Consider the following 13723-nt stretch of genomic DNA (forward strand, 5'->3'; position numbering starts at 1 on the left):
ATGACTCTACCATTGTGGTTTGACTCAGAAAGTAATATTTGCCCCTTGCGCTGTGTCTTCTCCTTCAGGCCCCCCATAGTCAGTAAAGAAATGAGTGGTTGAATAATCCCATTTTAATTGACTAGAACGGCTATGGTCTGCTCCAGATTACTTAGTCTCAGGCTTCCTTCCACCTTTATTTCTCTTTCTTCTTGTTCGGGAGGAAAGCCGCTTTTGACTTGGGTTGGAAAATGAGCTATCAGAGTCCATCTCAGAGTTATCCAAATCTGATGCCTCAATTTCACTGGCATTGGATAACTCAGAGTCCTCATTAATGTCCCCCCTGCTGGGGACCCCTGGACTTGCATTAGATCTGAAAGTGCTCAGGATTAGTTGTTGAGGCACCATTGGGGTCCCTCTCCTCATTACATTGCTTGCCTGTCATGATAATATTGTCAGACCCACTTCCTCCCCCCTGTATTGGCTTCCCTTGACCCGGAATTGTCAATCCAGTACTCACTCTGTCCAAAGGGGGGAGGCCGTTACCAAGCAGCAAGCCCCAGCAGGATCTCGCCAACTGCAGCATCCTTCCTTTCTTCTGCTTTCCCACGACCAGCAAACATCCTCGGGATCACTCTTTGCTTAGCGGGTCCTGCCTCCTAGCTGGACTTGGATTTTCGTTTTCCGCGCCTCCACCCCCTTGCATCCTGCCGCTGGAGTAGCGTCTCCTGCCTTCCTCCCAGTCGGTATCTTCCGGGAGGTAAGGCGGCTGCGTAGATTTCCTGCAGCTTCCATTCTCATCACGGTCTCGAGGGGGCTTAAGTTGCTTTGGTTGCATGATACTGTGTAGGAGCCGGCGTCCGCTGTTGCACCAGCCAGCTAGATCCCTCAACAGCGCGCGAATCACCAGGTAAGCAAGCTCGCCGGTTCTCGCCTGTGTTGTTCTACCCTGCTGCCGCCTCCAGACATCCGTTCTTTGACAGGTGGTCATTGAAGTGGGCTTATGCTAGATTAGAACACATTGACACCTCTGTTGGTGCCATTACACGATGCACTGCCGAGTGTAGGAGTGAATCCAATCAATTAAACTCTTCATTTCTCGCTTGTCAATTTATCCATTTTTTTACTTCTTTGCTTTCAACTCTTAGTATTAATTCAATTCATTTTACTCATTCCAATAACTCAAACATAGGAGGTAAGGTAGATTCCACATGCCACATCTTTATTGACAAAACCCAATGCATTTCGGGACGCAGTCCCTTCGTCAGGGGTATCTAGAATAAAAAATACATTTTAACGTCGTTGTAACTCATTTGTACCACATAGCACAATTCATGCACATCTATATACATATACTGATTATTATTCTCATGTCTCTATAATACCATCACTGTATTAAATCGTCCATCTGCTTTACATAGCGGTCCCTCCCTTAATTAACAGGATGCAGAAGTAAATACGTTTATGACTCAATCTCCCGTCTGCGTGCCACCAGTTGAAAAACCCTTTCTGAACTTGACATAAAGATACGCTTACCGTGGCATTTGACTAATCCCACTTTTTAGAAATATTCCAAACTCGCTTCACATCCGCGCTCCTGGGAACATCTAAAACAAATGTTACAGCACCGGCTTGCTTGAAACAGAGAGCCAAATCGACTGCTGATTGCTGGTGCAGCTTATATCCCACCTCCCTTCTCCTCCACAGGTGCATGAACACGTGTTCACTCTCAAACCGGCCCGCCCAACACTGAACACGGACTGCTCAAACCAGCCCGCCCAACACTGAAAACAGACTGCTCAAGTTGCACTTTACAGGCCCTTGCTCATGGTATTAAAACAAACAATTCACGGAAACCTCAAAGCCCGAGTCATTTCACTCTCGTTTAACAAAATGTTCAGAACAACGTGATTTTCCATTGCGAATTGAATGATGTTTAGTGCATGATTCAAAAACATTTCACAATGTCTAATTGATTAAATATGCTGTGTGTAAAAATGATCGAACTTGATATGCCGAAATAAACAGTACGTTTAAATGTAGATCGCAGTCCATTGTGGCCAAAACCTCCTGTGTTGAAAAGCTCATTTCCCAGTTCTGTTTAAACTTGCTTCATTTGCCTTGCATTCGTAATTTCTTCAAGGGTGCAAACTCACAGTAGGACGAATTGCATGGATAGCATGAATTGTGCTATGTGGTACAAATGAGTTACAACGACGTTAAAATGTATTTTTTATTCTAGATACCCCTGACGAAGGGACTGCGTCCCGAAATGCATTGGGTTTTGTCAATAAAGATGTGGCATGTGGAATCTACCTTACCTCCTATGTTTGAGTTATTGGAATGAGTAAAATGAATTGAATTAATACTAAGAGTTGAAAGCAAAGAAGTAAAAAAATGGATAAATTGACAAGCGAGAAATGAAGAGTTTAATTGATTGGATTCACTCCTACACTCGGCAGTGCATCGTGTAATGGCACCAACAGAGGTGTCAATGTGTTCTGTTACGTTGTCGCGTGCAATTGGACGGAGCGCGCATCACGTTTTGCACGCCATCACAGTTTGAAAGAGTACATGATTTACAAGCTCTGAGTACGTCGGTGTGCATCTCACTATCTGCTTTGATATTTCACAAAGGATTCCGTCCTACTGTGAGTTTGCACCCTTGAAGAAATTACGAATGCAAGGCAAATGAAGCAAGTTTAAACAGAACTGGGAAATGAGCTTTTCAACACAGGAGGTTTTGGCCACAATGGACTGCGATCTACATTTAAACGTACTGTTTATTTCGGCATATCAAGTTCGATCATTTTTACACACAGCATATTTAATCAATTAGACATTGTGAAATGTTTTTGAATCATGCACTAAACATCATTCAATTCGCAATGGAAAATCACGTTGTTCTGAACATTTTGTTAAACGAGAGTGAAATGACTCGGGCTTTGAGGTTTCCGTGAATTGTTTGTTTTAATACCATGAGCAAGGGCCTGTAAAGTGCAACTTGAGCAGTCTGTTTTCAGTGTTGGGCGGGCTGGTTTGAGCAGTCCGTGTTCAGTGTTGGGCGGGCCGGTTTGAGAGTGAACACGTGTTCATGCACCTGTGGAGGAGAAGGGAGGTGGGATATAAGCTGCACCAGCAATCAGCAGTCGATTTGGCTCTCTGTTTCAAGCAAGCCGGTGCTGTAACATTTGTTTTAGATGTTCCCAGGAGCGCGGATGTGAAGCGAGTTTGGAATATTTCTAAAAAGTGGGATTAGTCAAATGCCACGGTAAGCGTATCTTTATGTCAAGTTCAGAAAGGGTTTTTCAACTGGTGGCACGCAGACGGGAGATTGAGTCATAAACGTATTTACTTCTGCATCCTGTTAATTAAGGGAGGGACCGCTATGTAAAGCAGATGGACGATTTAATACAGTGATGGTATTATAGAGACATGAGAATAATAATCAGTATATGTATATAGATGTGCATGAATTGTGCTATGTGGTACAAATGAGTTACAACGACGTTAAAATGTATTTTTTATTCTAGATACCCCTGACGAAGGGACTGCGTCCCGAAATGCATTGGGTTGTGTCAATAAAGATGTGGCATGTGGAATCTACCTTACCTCCTATGTTTGAGTTATTGGAATGAGTAAAATGAATTGAATTAATACTAAGAGTTGAAAGCAAAGAAGTAAAAAAATGGATAAATTGACAAGCGAGAAATGAAGAGTTTAATTGATTGGATTCACTCCTACACTCGGCAGTGCATCGTGTAATGGCACCAACAGAGGTGTCAATGTGTTCTGTTACGTTGTCGCGTGCAATTGGACGGAGCGCGCATCACGTTTTGCACGCCATCACAGTTTGAAAGAGTACATGATTTACAAGCTCTGAGTACGTCGGTGTGCATCTCACTATCTGCTTTGATATTTCACTTATGCTAGATTATCCATGGAGCGGTAGATGGGTGGCTTCTGCAGCGATTACACAGCCGCCATCTTGCCTCCGGTAATTGTCTTTTTCATGCAGTAAATATGATGTACCACTCTGGACAAAGAAGAATCAGTAATGGCCTCCATTATCTTGTCACATTTATTGTGCAATCAAAGAAGAGTAGGTCAGATATCGGTATACGTCTTCTGACAAATTGCTACTTATTTGAAAATACAGATTGATGTTAAACTTTTCTTTCTCCAACAGCTAATTGATAGGATTTTGTAAAGTGAACAATGTAAATCTTGCTGGTGTATACAGAGTGTGAAAGCAATACACAGCAACATTTAAAAACTTTTATTTAAACTGTATAAATATTTCAGCCATTAGGAAAGCACACAAAGCCGTTTTTAATAATTCTGAAGTTTTTAATAGGATCAAAATAAATCAAGACACTTTTCTAGGCAATGTGCAAATTATAACTATTTGCAAAAAACAGATTGATATATATTGCTTGTGCACTATAGAGTTTTATCTGTAAAACTGCATTGATATTCAAAATTAGTGGTCATTTCAGAGGAAAATGAAGTGTCTGTAAATATCAGTGCACAACCACACCATGCTTTAGTAATATATTTGTGACCGTATGCCCAAGAACGCACTACGAGCTACATACTACACCTGTAACTCCCTCTTGCTGAATGGACCTGGCTCGTTTACTACACTTGTTCTTGGATGTTTCACAATTCCCATAACTTCAGTAATGTAAAATCGATTGCAGCACCCCCACTCTGAAAAGTGTTCCAGCACCATTGCTGCTACTTTTTAAACCACACTGGGAGAGGTCCCAGAGGTGCTAGTCACTAAGAAATACCAAAGGGGATGATGGACGGAGCGATTGAGCAAATCAAACACTCACCCCCAGTCAACTGATCTGGGTTTAATCCATCATCATTCTTTAGCTCACTCCACCACCCCAGGTCAGACATGGCCATATGCAAATCAGTCTGACCCTGTGCCTCATGGGAACAGAACAGTCCAGCCCGAACTGCCAAGCCATGTCTTCCCTGGACCGGAAACAAGCATCCTGGGACCGGTTTCGGGTTCATAACCCTCATCAGCCAGGCTTTCTTGAATCCAGTGGCAAAGTGAGCATGGGACCCACGTCTGGGCATACCCTGCCAACTTAGGGCGAACAAAGCGATACCAAAGGGGATGATGGACGGTCCTAGGATGCTTGTTTCCAGTCCAGGGAGGACCTGGCTTGGCAGTTCGGGCTGGACTGTTCCCATGATGCACAGGGTCAAGGCTGATTTGCATATGGCTGGGTTCAAACTGGAATGGCATGGTGAGCAAAAAAACGATGGATTTAGGGCCAGATCTCTGTACTGGGGTGAATGTAAGACATTGTTCTGCATTCTGTCCATCAACTGTTGTTTTTGCATTAGTCACTAAGAAAGGACTGCAAAGGTAGTGTGAGGAAAGCAGTTAAGCAAAAAAGGGAGAGCAACAACATGTTACACACGACAAAAATCTGTAGCAATATTTACAAAACCTGCATAAAAGTCGGCAATAGGGACCAGGCGCGCAACACCTATTGGACTCAAAGGGCTTCTGCCCCCCCCCCCCCCCCCCGTCGTGTGTGGCAGCCCGGGATGAAACAGCTTCCCGCGCACACACACAGCCACACCCGAGCACTTCACAGGTCTTTAAAAGACCATTTGCCTGTTAATGAGGCCTTGCTGTTGTTTCACCCCTTCTAAGAGCCCCTGCAGCTCCACTCTGCCTATTTCTCAAAGATTCAGCCCCCCCTGAAATGTTTTGAGCCCCCCCCCGAAATTTGGCTCTAGTTGCGCCTCTGATAGGGATGCCTCCGTCCACCAAAAATTCACACCATCGGCATACACCATGAAGCTTGTGCAGCCAAGGTGAAGACACTGAAATACACTGCAGAAAGAAAACCTAATGCTAGGCAAATCACCCCAGTGAGAACTATAAGGAAAACTAGTAAACATGCGAAACTTGGTCAACAAAGTATCCGATCAGTCTGATCACGAAAAAGAAGCTTGTGAAAAAAAGACTAAGAATGTCCACGATGTGAAGAGACAAGAACAGTCCACATGCATGTAAATACATATATTAGTGTTATTATGAATCATAACTTGCCAGTGACACTAGTACTAGAACGGAAAGAAATACCGAGCTATCCACGAATATCCGTGGTGTTGCAACCTTCTCGGTTGTAGTAGCCAAAACTTAATTAAGATCGAAGGCGGCAATGTTTGACACCTCTGCTATCTATCACTTTCAAGAAAGTGTAAAAAAAACTGCAGCAATAGAGCAAACAACCTGCGGAGACTGGGTATCCCTTTCTGAAGGAAATCTGCTGCAATACATGACACAGGGAAGTCACACAAAAACCATCAAGCATGTATGTTTGTTAAAGCTATAAAGGAAGAGCAATGAAGGAAAGCTAACTATAGAAAGCAGGCAAACTATAGAAGCTAGATATGTTGAACATTAAAGCAAAAACAACCTAGTTATCTTAACACCATTGTACTCATCACACGACTATTATGAGATCCTGATAAGGGGCACAATCCTAACGCTCACCAAGGCTATTCCAGACCTGACCCATAGTATGCAATAACATTTCTACCAACGAAATATGGGGACCTGGAGGAACTGACCCAGGTAACATGGGCTGACACACATGCACCAAATATTGTGCTGTGCTATTCAGACATCTTTCTCGCCCATAAAACAGCAATTAATCTGCAAAATCCTGTCGCCATTGATTTACTAACTTTAAACCTGTAATAGAAGTCCAACTGCCTAAGAGATGTTGTGGGGACCTAGTTCTAGGTACGTCGACAATCCTCAAAATCTACAAGTAGATCTGAACCATGCAAGTGAAATGAAACCTATAGCAGTGATACCCATGTACAACTCGGCTATTTATGAGGAAAGTACCGAGACATGTTTGACTGCAACACTAACACATACAACCAATGTTAACGCATAGATTAGCTAAGTAGGCCTCACCATAATGTATGTGGTTAACCGAGATCAAGCAAATAACCTTTAATACATCTAATACCTGTAGAGTAACGAGTTGCAGTATCTCAGGCCTCCGGTAGAAGATGGATGATGAGGCCTGGGTGAGATCTATAAATCAAATTGATATATGCGGTTTCCAGGAGACTTGGTCAGCAGAACAGATAACAAAGAAATGGATTTATAGTGTACTCCAAACCAGCAACTGAGAATAGGAAGGGGCGGGGAGATTAAAAGGTGGATCAGTAATATAGATTTCTATATTGCTGAATATGTTGGTAAAAACATTTTCTTCACTAGGGCCTAATGTTTTGCATATTACCATTGAAGGAAAGTGAATCAACATCGATCTATTCAATGTAGCTAATGCCCGAGGAAAGTCAACTAAAATAATTGCAGTGAACAGAATCTTCGAAGAGGAAAAATTGCAACTAGAAATAGGGGCAAGGCTGATGTTAATCACATATTATTGGTCTCCATCAATTTAAGTGCCAAACCTTTATCGGCCATGTTAGAGAAAGGCATTACAGAATAAGAAAGTTCGTACGGACTACCTGTGGCGGATCCTGCGCTGATTAAATCAACTTACAGTGGACACTTCCTGGTGAATATCATGGCAACAAGAGGCATACGAGCACTAAATGGGTGTACACAATGTGATACAACATATCAGGCAGTATTAAAGGACAAATGTTGGAAAATGGGCTTCTGTTTGGTAGAGGTATGCACTCTGCCAAGCAGGAATCACAAACCTAGTAAGGGTAGGTCAGATACAGACAATAAATTAACCTGTGCTCACCCTTTGGTAGCTTGGCACAGAGCAGGCAGGCCTAACTTAAGAGACAATATGTAAAGCATTTGTGCAACACTTCAAACATTAACACAGTGAAAACACCACAAAAAGATTTCACACCCAGTTAGGAAAATAGCTTATATTTTTATGAACAAAACAAGATCAAAACGACAACAATCTAACAAGTATAACCGAAGTTATTAATTTTTAAAGAATAAATGAAAATATAGTGCTTAAAAACAAGCGCCATCCGGGGACATATGGTCGAGCTTGACCTAGGTAAATCAAAAGTTCAGGCTGACCACAATACAGCGTGGGCTGGATACAGGGACCAGCTTTGGCCTGCTGAAATAGTACCTTGGATGCATCCATGTTGAAAAACGATGCCAGGAGCAGCGAAGGCGATGCATCGTCTCCAATCCTTTCAATGAAGACCCAGGCGTCGGTTCCAAGATGTTCAATGTCGAAGGCGCATTGAGTGTTCATCTTCATCAAACAGCTGGGTTGTAGGCAATGTGAACAGCAAAAAGCAATGCTTTGGTGCCGAGCCGTGCAATGTCAGGGATGCATCCGGACCTGGAGACGATGCGCCGTGCAGTAGTCGATGCACACTCTGCGATTCCTGCAGCAGTGGTGATGCGTCGAGGGAGATATGCCGGTTCCAATCGGCAGAACATGGTTGAAGCATGGATGTCAGCGTTTGTAGCACTTTATACCCACTTCCAAGGGCCCAAAACTTGAATGGCACCACTTGGAGGGCAAGACTTGCAGCAGGCAAAGCCCAGGTGCTGCTGCAGGGTGATGAAGTCTTTGATGTCCCTGAGACTTCGAACAGGGGGCAAGTCAGCATGCCCATGGAGTGACCGTGGGTTAAAGCGAGATGGGTCTTTCCTTCTTCAGCAGGGCTAGTCCTTCCTCAGCAGGGTAGAGGGTAGCAGGGCAGCACAACAGAAAAGCAGTTCTCCAACAGCAGCAGTCCAGCAGAGTTAAAGTCCTTGTAGCAGCACAGCAGTCATTCCTCCTGGCAAAATGTATTCACAAGTCCAGTAGTGTCAGATTTGGTGGGGTCAGAGATCCAGTACTTATACCCAGCTGTGCCTTTTTAAGTGAAGGTAACTTCAAAGAGGGTCTTCGAAGTACACAGAGGTCCGCCGTCCCAGCTCTGGCTCCAGACTCACTGCAGGGGAAGGCAGCCTTTTGTGTGGGGACAGGACAACTTATTCAGGTGTCAGCTCCTCCCTCCCATCCTGCCCAAGATGTCCCGTCATACACACCTAAGCTCCCTGTGTGCGTGGCTGTCAAGAGGGAAAGCACAAAGTCCAGCTGTCACCTACCCCCTATGTGTATTGGAGAAAGGCTGCAGGCCCACAGGGCTAAGAGAAAACATTCATCTTTCTAAAAGTGGAATTTTAAAAAGGGTAGTGATAAACTCTCTTCACAGGTAAAAATGAATGTATCATTACCATTCCCATTATATGAAACATGACAGTGCTACTCTTCAATCAGCAACTACAGCTTATAAGAGTAATAAGGAATTACCAATGTTAACCTATGAGAGGGGTAAGCTTCACAGTAGTGAAAAACTAATTTGTGTATTTTCAGTACTAAGACATGTAAAACTTAAAAGTACAATTTGTACCTTTTAATTACACAGCACCCTGCCCTATGGGCTTCCTAGGGTCTGCCTTAGGGGTGACCTATATGCAATAAAGGGGGGGTTTACGGCTTGGAAATGGTTTTTAAATGCCAAGTTGACATAGTGTAAAACTGCAAAAACACAGCCTGTGCATTGGCAGGCCTGAGACATGTTTAAAGTGCTACTTGTGTGGGTGTCACAATCAATGCTGCAAACCCACTAGTAGCTTTTAATTTTCAGGCTGTGGGCACAGGTAGTGCACTCGTTAAGGGACTTCTAGATACATTAAATATGCCAATTTTGATGTAAAGTCAATCAAACCATGTTTTAGGAGAGAAGCACAGGCACTTTAGCACTGGTTGGTAGTGGTAAAGTGAGCGGAGTCCTAATGCCAATAAAAATAATTCAGATAACCACCCTAAGGCTGTCCGGTCTAGCAATCAGTAATAAAACTAGTATGACCCTCTATATTCTAATTAATATGGAAGCATTTTGGTTGGTTCACAATACAAAAATGGAGCCTTCAGTGGATAGTAACCACAACCCCTAGTAAGCGCTATAAGGATACCTCAGTAAAAGATGGCTCTAAACTCAATATATCTAAAAGTAACAATAGACAATGCCTCTGAGATTGAAAATGTAACCAAGTGGAGGACTGCAAGATACCAGAAAATGGCCCCATACACTTGCAGCTACTTCAAAGATAAGAAATGAAATCGGGTACTAGCTCATTGGCAGAAGAACCTGGGTTGATCGGCAGATTCCCACATCTTATTGAAAACATTTCAGCCAATGTTACTGAAATAGTAAAGAAAAGGGTAGTAACAAAGAGAATACTATCCTAGATTGGTATGACAAAGATTGTTTTGTCACAAGTCCTGTGCAGGCCCATTGCCATTTTCCCTATGTTAGCATGAGAATTCTGCAGCTCTTACTTTGCTTTGCACACGTTATGATACACACGTATTTTGCTTTGTGTCACTCTGTACTTTCACACAGAACTTACTGTTATTTCGCATTCAGTATTTTCCTGGGATTTAGTCTCAACACCATAGACAAGGCCAAACTACAATGCCCCTTGTTATTCAGTTTTGGTCAGGCTCTAGCACATAGACAAAACACACATGCAGCTATTGTTTGGGAACCCGGGACTGACTAGCTATATACACACACACAGTAACAGTGAAAACACTACAAAAGGAGTCCCACATCAGTTTAGAAAAATAGACAATATTTATCTGAATAAAACGGGACCAAAACGTTAAAAATCCAGCATACAGAAGTCAAGATATTTTTTTAAAAACATTAAGCATGTTTTGTTCATAGAAATTAATGGATGTGTCCTTTTAAGCATAAAGTACCTTAGATGTGTCAAAAATCAAAGATGGTGCAAGGGAGGTGAGGTGGCAGGAATGCAAAGCGATGCATTGGTTCCTTCCTACACAGGGGAGGTGATGCGTCAGTTCCTTACTGCTAGGCAGGAGAGGTGAGGAGTCGGGGGATGTGATGCGTAAAATCCATACAGTCAAGGGAGATGAGGCGTCTGTTTCCAGACACGTGGCCTCGATTCCTTACTGCAGTGCGGTGTTTAAGAGTGGCTTCGAGGGACGATGCGGCGTAAATCCAGATGTACTGCGTCGATGCAGCAGCATCAATGAAGGCACTGCATCGGCTTCTCAGCAGTGAGCAGGGGCTGCGACAGAGTGAGCGGGTTCCACAGACGTCATTGACACGCTGCTCAGGACTTATGCTGCAGCGATTTTTCCTACGCGCTGCAACGGCAAGCTGGAGCCGGCAGTGAAAGCCATGGTCGAAGTTTCCAGTAGGAACCACGCTTCGGGGCAGGCAGTGGTGATGCGTCAATCTTGTGCAGCGATGCGTCAAGAAAACAGGCACTGGGAGTCGATGTGTGGATTTTCTCTTTACATCACCAGGTTACACTTCCAAGGGCCCAGGAACTGGATTTGGCACCACTTGGCATGTCGGGACTCTACGCAGAAGAGCTGAGGCACTTGTAGGTGAAGCCTTCAATGGCCCTGAGACTTCCTAACAGGAGGCAAGCACACACAAGCCTTTGGAGAACCATGGAAGCAGATTGCAGAAAGCAAAGTCCAGTCCTTTCACTCCCAGGACATAAGCAGCAGGCCAGCACAAAAAAGCAACATGCAGAGTGGCAGTCCCTCCCACACCAATCAGCTCTTCTTTCACGCAGAATATCCTCAGTATAGAAGGGTTCGACTTTGGGGTGTCAGAGGTCCAATACTTATACCCCTTTCTGCCTTTGAAGTCAGTAGACGTCAAAGTAAAGTCTTTGTTGTCCACAAGACCCTGCCTTTTCCTGACCTGATTCCAGACACGTGGGTGGCGACAGCTTTTTGTGATGACAGGCACAGCCCTATTCAGGTGTCAGCAACAAGTCCTTCCATCACTCTAGCTCAGGAAGGCCCATCAGCCTAGTAACAGGCCATCAGGATATGCAAGGCACACCTCAGCTCCCTTTATGTGACTGTCTAGAGTGAATGCACAAGAGCCCAACTGTCAGCCAACCCAGACATGTATTCTACAGACAGCCAGAGGAACAGAATGGTTAAGCAAGAACATACCCACTTTCTAAAAGTGGCATTTTCAAAAACGCAATTTAGAAACCAACTTCACCAAAAGATGTATTTTTAAATAGTGAGTTCAGAGACCCCAAACAACAAATCTCCATCTGCTCCCAATGAAAAATTACACTTGAAAGATATTTCAAGGCAATCCCCATGTTACCAAATTTATGTTAGTCCTTGCAGTAGTGAAAAAAGAAATTATAAGTATTTCACTATTAGGACATGTAAAACACACCAGTGCATGTCCTACCTTTTAAAAAGCACTGCACCCTGCACATTGGGGCTGCCTTGGGCCTACCTTAGGGGTGACTTACATGTAGTAAAAGGGAAGGCTTGGGCCAGGCAAGTGGGTGCACTTGCCAGGTCCAAATGCCAGTTCAAAATTCCACACGCAAACACTGCAGTGGCAGGTCTGAGACATGTTTTCAAGGCTCCTCATTTGGGTGGCACAATCAGTAATGCAGGCCCCACTAGTAGCATTTGATTTACAGGCCTTGGGCCCACCTGGTGTACTTTACTAGGGACTTATTAGTAAATCAAATATGCCAATCATGGATAAACCAATCACCAATACAATTTAGAAAGGGAGCACTTGCACTTTAGCACTGGTCAGCAGTGGTAAAGAGCCCAGAGTCCTAAAACCAGCATAACCCAAATGTGGCACACAGTTAAAAAAAAAACACAGGAGGTCAGTAGCAAAAAGATGGAGGAAATCACAACAAAAGAAGTCAGGTCTAACAGTTACTAATAACAATCATTTGAAATATTTGACAAACCAGTTAAAAAAGTATACTGGTTTGACTATCTGGGAATCCGATTTAACAGCAAGTTGTCATGGATTTAGCATAAACAGAAATCTGAAACCACATTAATCCAGAACGCATTTGAAGCCTTGTAATGCAAGGGAAGGATTTCTAGCAGTGTGCTGGGTACAATTATGCAAGTCTACACTGTGAAGGCTGATACTGTAGCCGCTTATGGAGCTCAATTATAGGACCTTGGTAATAACATTAAAATGCAAAGAACAGAGAACCTGTTTTTAAGTACATTATTGCGAAAAGCCCTGGTAAACCACTAATCCCATTAAGGATGGAAGTGGTACTAAATCACATCTCAGACAAAATATTGCATCTTCTCTTGCATCGGATTAGAGTGCACATTAATGACAACTGATGTACACAAAAAATAATTTGAAGAAATAAAAGGCGACGGATAGGTTAAAGAACTTGCACTGGTGGTGGCTACTGTATGAAGGTTTGGATGTAGTCAATATTTGAATAATTCTGACCTAATAAAAGGTTCAACCGGCAAATACATAAAAGAAAGTAATGGGCAACACAGACTGGAGATTGATCTGGTCAGTGCTGAAATGGGACCTCAACATCAAGGTATCTACTTCAGTTGCAACTTGGATTCGAATTGTACCTCGACAACATATAGCCAAAGACATGGAATACCAGGTTCAGACTTAGTATACTCAGGGGCAGCGGCATGTCTCGCAGGTGGGCGGGCGCACGCAGTGGGGAGGGTGGTGCATGGGCTACATTGAAAAAATTAAAAATAGCAGCACTTACCTTGGCGCCCCTGGGTTCCGCGTCTTCTCGCTTGCTCGCCTGTGTCTGACTCCAGGCCAGAAAAGGAAGCAGGCAGCCAGGCTCTCACCCCTAAGCAAATAACAATGCTGAAAAAGAGCCTTGTGATTGGTCTTAGTGCCGTGGCACGGCACTCAG

General features: G+C 43.6%; 1 protein-coding gene across 6 annotated transcripts in view; it reads right to left on the reverse strand.

Moving 5' to 3' along the window:
* The window catches only part of PTPRG (protein tyrosine phosphatase receptor type G), a 1080885-nt gene that overhangs the window by 177518 nt on the left and 889644 nt on the right, over positions 1-13723 (reverse strand). The window lies entirely within an intron of this gene.

This window comes from Triturus cristatus, chromosome 9 (genome assembly GCF_964204655.1).
Source record: "Triturus cristatus chromosome 9, aTriCri1.1, whole genome shotgun sequence".
Taxonomy (NCBI): domain Eukaryota; kingdom Metazoa; phylum Chordata; class Amphibia; order Caudata; family Salamandridae; genus Triturus; species Triturus cristatus.